Consider the following 6,240-nt stretch of genomic DNA (forward strand, 5'->3'; position numbering starts at 1 on the left):
GCTTCCAGATCCTTAGCAGTCACACATCTTTCCCACATCTTACAAGTAAATGAGGTTAAGATGTCCTCTGTGAGGCTCAAGAGTCAAAAACATCACTCAGGTTATACGCACATAGAGAAGCCTAATTATCCTTCAACCAAGGCTAAAGAATATCTCCAAAAGAAGGCCTATCTAGACATATTTTGAGTGCAAATCAAATGCCAGGCATTGCACATTCTTCTGTCATTCAGGCCAATAATTAAAAGCCATTCCTGAGCAAAACAAAAGCCTCTGTCAGGGTTAAGCAGGGAAGAAGCCACTTACCAGCTAAAAAATTAAAGAACATTGCAAAAGTCACAAAATTAACATTTATAGAAGTGTGATTTGTACATACTTTAACTGAAAACAAAGCAAGTCTAGAACTGAGACAATACAAAGAATGGGGATAAAATCTCTCTTAGTGGAATAAAAAATAGTTTATGTTCCCAGCATGTTCATTATGCAGACAAGATACAGGTGTTCTCAGAACAACATTATTAACTTACAGACAACTTGCTACTGCACACCTCAGAGCCAGCTAATTAGAACAAATTTGGCTCTAGAAGGAGAATCCCATTGTCTTTAGAAGAGAAGGTTTATTCACTCACTCACTGAAAGTCTATCAGAGTTAGTCTTGTCAGGTACATAGCTCCCTGATCACTTTATGATAAAATGCTTAACTGGGGACCCAGAGGCCCTCTGGAGACAGGAAGGAAAAAACCAGGGCTAAAGAAAGAGGTCAATTTAAAGGGCAGAGCAAGCTTTTCTCCTGAGGTCCTAGAGCCCATAAGGACAAGGGGACCTTAAGCTTAGTGGGCCGCAAGTGCCTCAAGATAAAAATAAGAAGAAAAAAAATTCAAACATCGGTAAAGACATCAAAGTTCTGACATTAAAGATGATGAAACATACCTTTTGGAGCTTTTAAGCGAGAAATCCTGTTTAAATGGCAGTCATAATTGTGTGGGCATAGTTTATTCCTATTTTTTTTCCCCCTCTCTGTCAAAGGGACTCCTAGAACAGGACATCTTAAACCTTGATGTTCATACAGATCTATGGGGAATCTTGTTAAAATGTGGATTCTGATTCAGGAGGCCTGCAGTGGTACCCGAGATTTTTCTTTCCCAAAGAGTTCCTCTGGGAACGCACTTCGAATAGCCAGGATGTAGAGGCCATTTTTTGAGAGTTTGTGAGATCCTGTTCTCTCTTTTGTATTCATAAGAGTGTGGTATTAGTAGGGCTCCCCCCAAAATAAACCCCAAGACAAGGACTCGGGGGCAAGAAGCTTATTTGTGAAGTGATTCTAGGAAGTATAGTGAGGGTATGAGGAAATGATGTAAGAAAGGAAGTCCCATAAGTTGTGAATTAATAAATGGTCAGTATGTACTCAGTTCTGATACTTTCTGAGAGACTATGTAGAATGGCATTGCCCCCAAAAAAACGCATGTGATGGGAATGTTATCTATATTTGCGCTATCCGAGATAGTAACCCCTAGACACATGTGACTATGGTGTACTTGAAATGAGGTCAGTGTGACCCAGGAACTGTATTTTTTTTTTTACCTAATGTTAATTGATTTAGATTGTAATAGCCACATGTGGCTACTGGCTGCTGTGTTGGACCGTGCATATATAGAACATAACTCAGCATCATCCCACTAATGGTCAGGGAACTTAGGAGAGTATTTATCCACCAAATCCCTCCAGTTGTTGAAGATTGCTCCTAGGAAATTGATAGGGTCCTAGCCCTTGCACCATGCTTCTCTGGCCATAGAATCCCCACAGCAGAGAGGTAGAGGTGCATATGGTAAGAAGCCTGCAGTGTATCCATAAACTATCCATCAAAAAGGAGGTGGTCACCAAGGTGGGACTAGAGGACAGATTTGTTTTGACCTATCTCTAGTTCTAGAAGCAGACTCTGCATAGCCTGAGCAAATCAAGGCATTCCACATCCCTGACCACCACCGCTAGTACAAGGCTGAGTCAGTAACCTAGGCCGGTTCAGTCAAGGTCACTCTCAGGACTCTTGTTTGGGGTGCTGGACTACTAAATGCATTCTTTCTCCTCTGGACCATGTGGTCTGTAGATACGAAGGTTAGTACTGCTACAGCCCTTTTGCTGCCCTAAAAGATAAGACTGACCCAGAGACTACCAGGGCACAGAGAGACAGAAAACCCAATGCATATGAGGATTTCTTTGAGCTACGACTACAGAATGCCCAGGTAATAGGACCTTAAGGTAATAATCTCAAGGAATCTCAAGATAGGCAAGTCTAGGTTTGGTGCAATAGCTCAGTGGTTTCATCAAGGACCCAGGGTCGTTTTATCTAGTCTGCCACCCTGCTGTCCTCTGCATATTGGCTTTATGTGTGGCCTCATGGTCATAAGATGGCTGTAATAGCTCCAAACATCACATTTTCAAACCTGCATCCAAATCAGAAAGAAAGAGGCAGCCAGAGAGTGCCTTCTTTTTTTTTTTTTTTTTACCAGATTTTCCACTTAAGATTGACTTAGGCTAGTCATAATTTACCTTCTGGAAACAGAACATTGTTAGGTTTTATTAGCTAAGAAGGAGAGAAGGAGACTCCTGGGTACTAATTAATAGTGCCTGCTCTAAGGTCCTTGATGACATGATGGAATCACTGAAAAGGACCAACTGTAACTTATCCTAACTCTGAACTCCTCCTTTACATGAGCCAATAAATTTTAGGTGGGGTTTCTCTTACATGCATCCAAAAAACATCCTAAGCCAGACTCAGTAATTCTTGTCCTCCCTACTCCTTCCTAGATGCAATGACAGCAGGTCCCAGAAGGGTACAAGGAGCTCCCAGCCTTCCAGAGAGTGAAATTCAGTTCAGAAATCATTTACTGTTTTATGCTTGGTATGAACAGAGACCCAGATGCCCCAAGAGCATCAACTTGCAGCTCCCACACTCCACCCAACACACATCATATGGGGTTGGTCTGCCTATGGCTTTCCTTTGCCTGAGGATCTATTCCAACCTCCTGCTGAGTCGGGAGTCAAATCCCAGGACCCAGTTTACTTGGTTGGTTCTTTAACCACCTTCATTGCTACCGTATAGTTTCTGCCAGTATTTCTATCTTAGCAGATGGAAACTTTGTTTCGACCTTTACAGAGTTATATTCCAAGGGAACCTGACTTGTGAACTGCCTGTAATGGCTCCTTTCTCCACCAGGGCAGTTGGACCTTTGGCTTTTATATCTGTATATTTGGACTTGAGTTTGCTGAGGTCACAGGATGTGGGAATTTGAGCTGACGACCTCTGTGCCCCAGTTAAACTCCCAAACCCGAGCTTTAGTTTGTCTCCTTTCTCTAATGGGAGATGATGGCATGACTGGAAGCCAAGGAGGGGCTGTTTCTGACAGTGTTTTACCCAAGTCCTGCTTGAAAGTCTGGAATTTCTCATCTTAAATATTATTATTTTTAAAAATCACTCGCTTAAGAAGATAAAACATGTAACCTGAATGTATAGAATCGCGGCCCATGGTTTATCGGGCAGCTCCTGTTCACCCATCATTCCCGTGCTGTGTGTTCTGTGGGATGGGAGTATTGGGGAGGCTGGAATGAAAGAAACGGATGTGGTCTCTGCACCTGAGTTTCCCCAAAGCTGATTGAGGAGACAAAGAGTTTACTTTGAAGAGTTAAGCATTAGAGAAATCCAAAGAGTTGTCCTTGAGTATTCTTGAAAGATGCAGTAAGAATCAGCAGTGCTGTGAATCTGACAGAGAAAGAGAGTGCCATGGTCCAGCTAGTCTTTGGAAGCCTTCTAAAAGCGGGAGGTTCTTTTTGGACTTTGAAGATTTGGCAAGATTTGGCCACATGTAAAAGGAAAGAGGTTTAAGCTTTGAGAAACAACGAAGATGATAAACAGAAGGTGTAATTGGTTAAGGTGACACCTTTATTTAAGGGACCAGGGACTGGAAAGCTAATTCCGGTCTAGAATTATTTGACAAATAGCATCTGAATCCCTACTGTGTGCCAGTTACTATGCTGACCATTGAGGATTTTAATTTAAAAAAAGACAGTTCTTGTTCTTTTAGTGACTGATAGCTGAGTGGATAAAGGAAAACAAAAACAAATACAAACAATATTATAAGGTGATGGGCCAGTCCTTCACTGTTCATCAACCTCATCCGCCGATTTTCCTGTCTCTGGTCTCTGTCCTTCCTACCCTCAAAATACCCTTCAAATCCATTCTCTCTGCTTCATCCAAACCATTACTGCCTTAGCTCAGAGCTTCATCTCTCTCTCCTGGAATCTTGCAAAACCCACCTGACTCTTTTCAAGCCTTCCCCACCCCCAACTATCTATAATTCTAGCCTGACTCCCCTTTTGTGCAGATCTGGCATACCAGCCACAGACTGTGAGGAGCGGATTTCACCGTGCGCTCTCAGAATGAGTCCAGGGCCTCGCTTGAAAGCCTCACACGAAATATCGATCCTGCAGTATTAATCGGGTTTGAGTACAAAGGAAGAAACCAGGAATAATACAGAAAATTTTGAATAACGATTCACCATGGATTTGCGAATCCATTAGGCCCTGTTCAGAACACTTTCATGCATTCTCATGTACTCACACTAAACCCTATGAGACAATCACTATTGTTTGCATGGCCAGTTTACAGATAACTAGGACATAAAGAAGTCAGATATTGTAACTGTGTGAGGCAATGCATATTACCTAGGCTTATTGTGGTGATCATTTCACAATATATACAAATATCAAATCATTATATGTACACCTGAAACTAATATGATGTTCTATGTCAAGTATATCCCAATAATAAAAAAGTCAGGTAGCTTACCGAAGGTCACATAGTAGTAGTAGGACTGGATCCCAAACACAGTTTATTTCTAGAGTCTCCGAGCTTAGCCACCACCATGCCCTATTGCCTCTGGAAAGTGTGAGCACTAGAACAAATTAAGGAAATCCTAACAGAGGCTCAGGGATGAATTTGGAGGCTCATCGCTGAGCCGCTTGGACAGAGCTGCAAGGGCTTCGTAAAGGTCGTTCACAGGCTTGACTAGCAGCTGGAGACGGGGTGGGGAAAGGTGCGGGTGAGCCCCCCATACTCTCTGTCTGCGCATGTCATTCTCCACCTCATCGTCCTAGCCCCTGATCACTTGGGTGCACCTTCTGAGAAGGCCGTAGCCGTTCGCACCTGGCACCGGTCCACATCATTTCCCTATGCTCCCTTCTGCTCTTTCCTGCTTCACTGTAGATGTTAATTCGTCTCTTTATACTTCATTTTTCCGTTCCTCTTAACCATTCTTATTTATGTCACCTGTCTCCCTTTTAATTTCATTTTCTTTGCCTTGGCATCTCAGCCTTTCGGCTCCAGTCGTATTGAAGTCAAGCGGATTCTGAAGTATGACTTTGTTTCCCATAGTAAGTCATTTTGAGGAAATGCCTCTTTCCTTGTGTCTTTAAGACATTCTTCCCTTTTCCTTGTTCTGCAGGGTTTTTTGTTAGCTTTATATGGTGGTCGTTTCCTGCTCATTCATCCTCAAAGAAAAGTAAACGCACCTACACCCCGTGTTTAGCAGTACGGTGCCGATGGATCCCCTTAGCTCAGTTCTCACGGTGCTGGTTTTGCACTGTCTTCCAGATCTATAGCTGGGCGGAGATCGAGATGCCCAAGTATTCCCTGGCCCAGTGTCCCATCAGACTCTCTGAAACTCTGAACAACGGGAGTGTACGAAACTCCTGTTCTTTCTCCCACTGCGCTTCTCAATGCTGCTTTACCTGTGAGGACTAGACCTTTCAGACTCTGGCGAGGGGAGACCCAGAGTTTCTCAAGCAGAGGCGGAAGTTACGTTGAAAGGTCTGTCTATGAACTCGAGGCTTATGCTGCCTCTGTTAGCCCAACAAAGGTGGCCTGCGATTGTGAGCTTCTCCATCCCTGCCAGCAGACGTGTAGTTGGTAGAAATAAGAGCTCGATCAACAGGCCCACTTTGCCACGTTACTGTGTTGTAAGGAGTTACGAAAGGCAATGTGTGATCGACCGGCTATTCCACGCTCATGAGCGAGAGGATCACAGCTTATTACTTTCTTGTGCCTGGTTGTGGGGCCTTTGCTTATAAGCATCACGCTCTGAAGGATTTGCTTGTTGTTGTAATTTTAGTGAAAAGTATGTACCCAACTTCCCAATGGTGGTCGAATGAGTGGGGAATTCAGGGACCATGTTTTCTCTTGGGAACCAT

This window comes from Rousettus aegyptiacus, unplaced genomic scaffold (genome assembly GCF_014176215.1).
Source record: "Rousettus aegyptiacus isolate mRouAeg1 unplaced genomic scaffold, mRouAeg1.p scaffold_m13_p_2, whole genome shotgun sequence".
Classification (NCBI taxonomy): domain Eukaryota; kingdom Metazoa; phylum Chordata; class Mammalia; order Chiroptera; family Pteropodidae; genus Rousettus; species Rousettus aegyptiacus.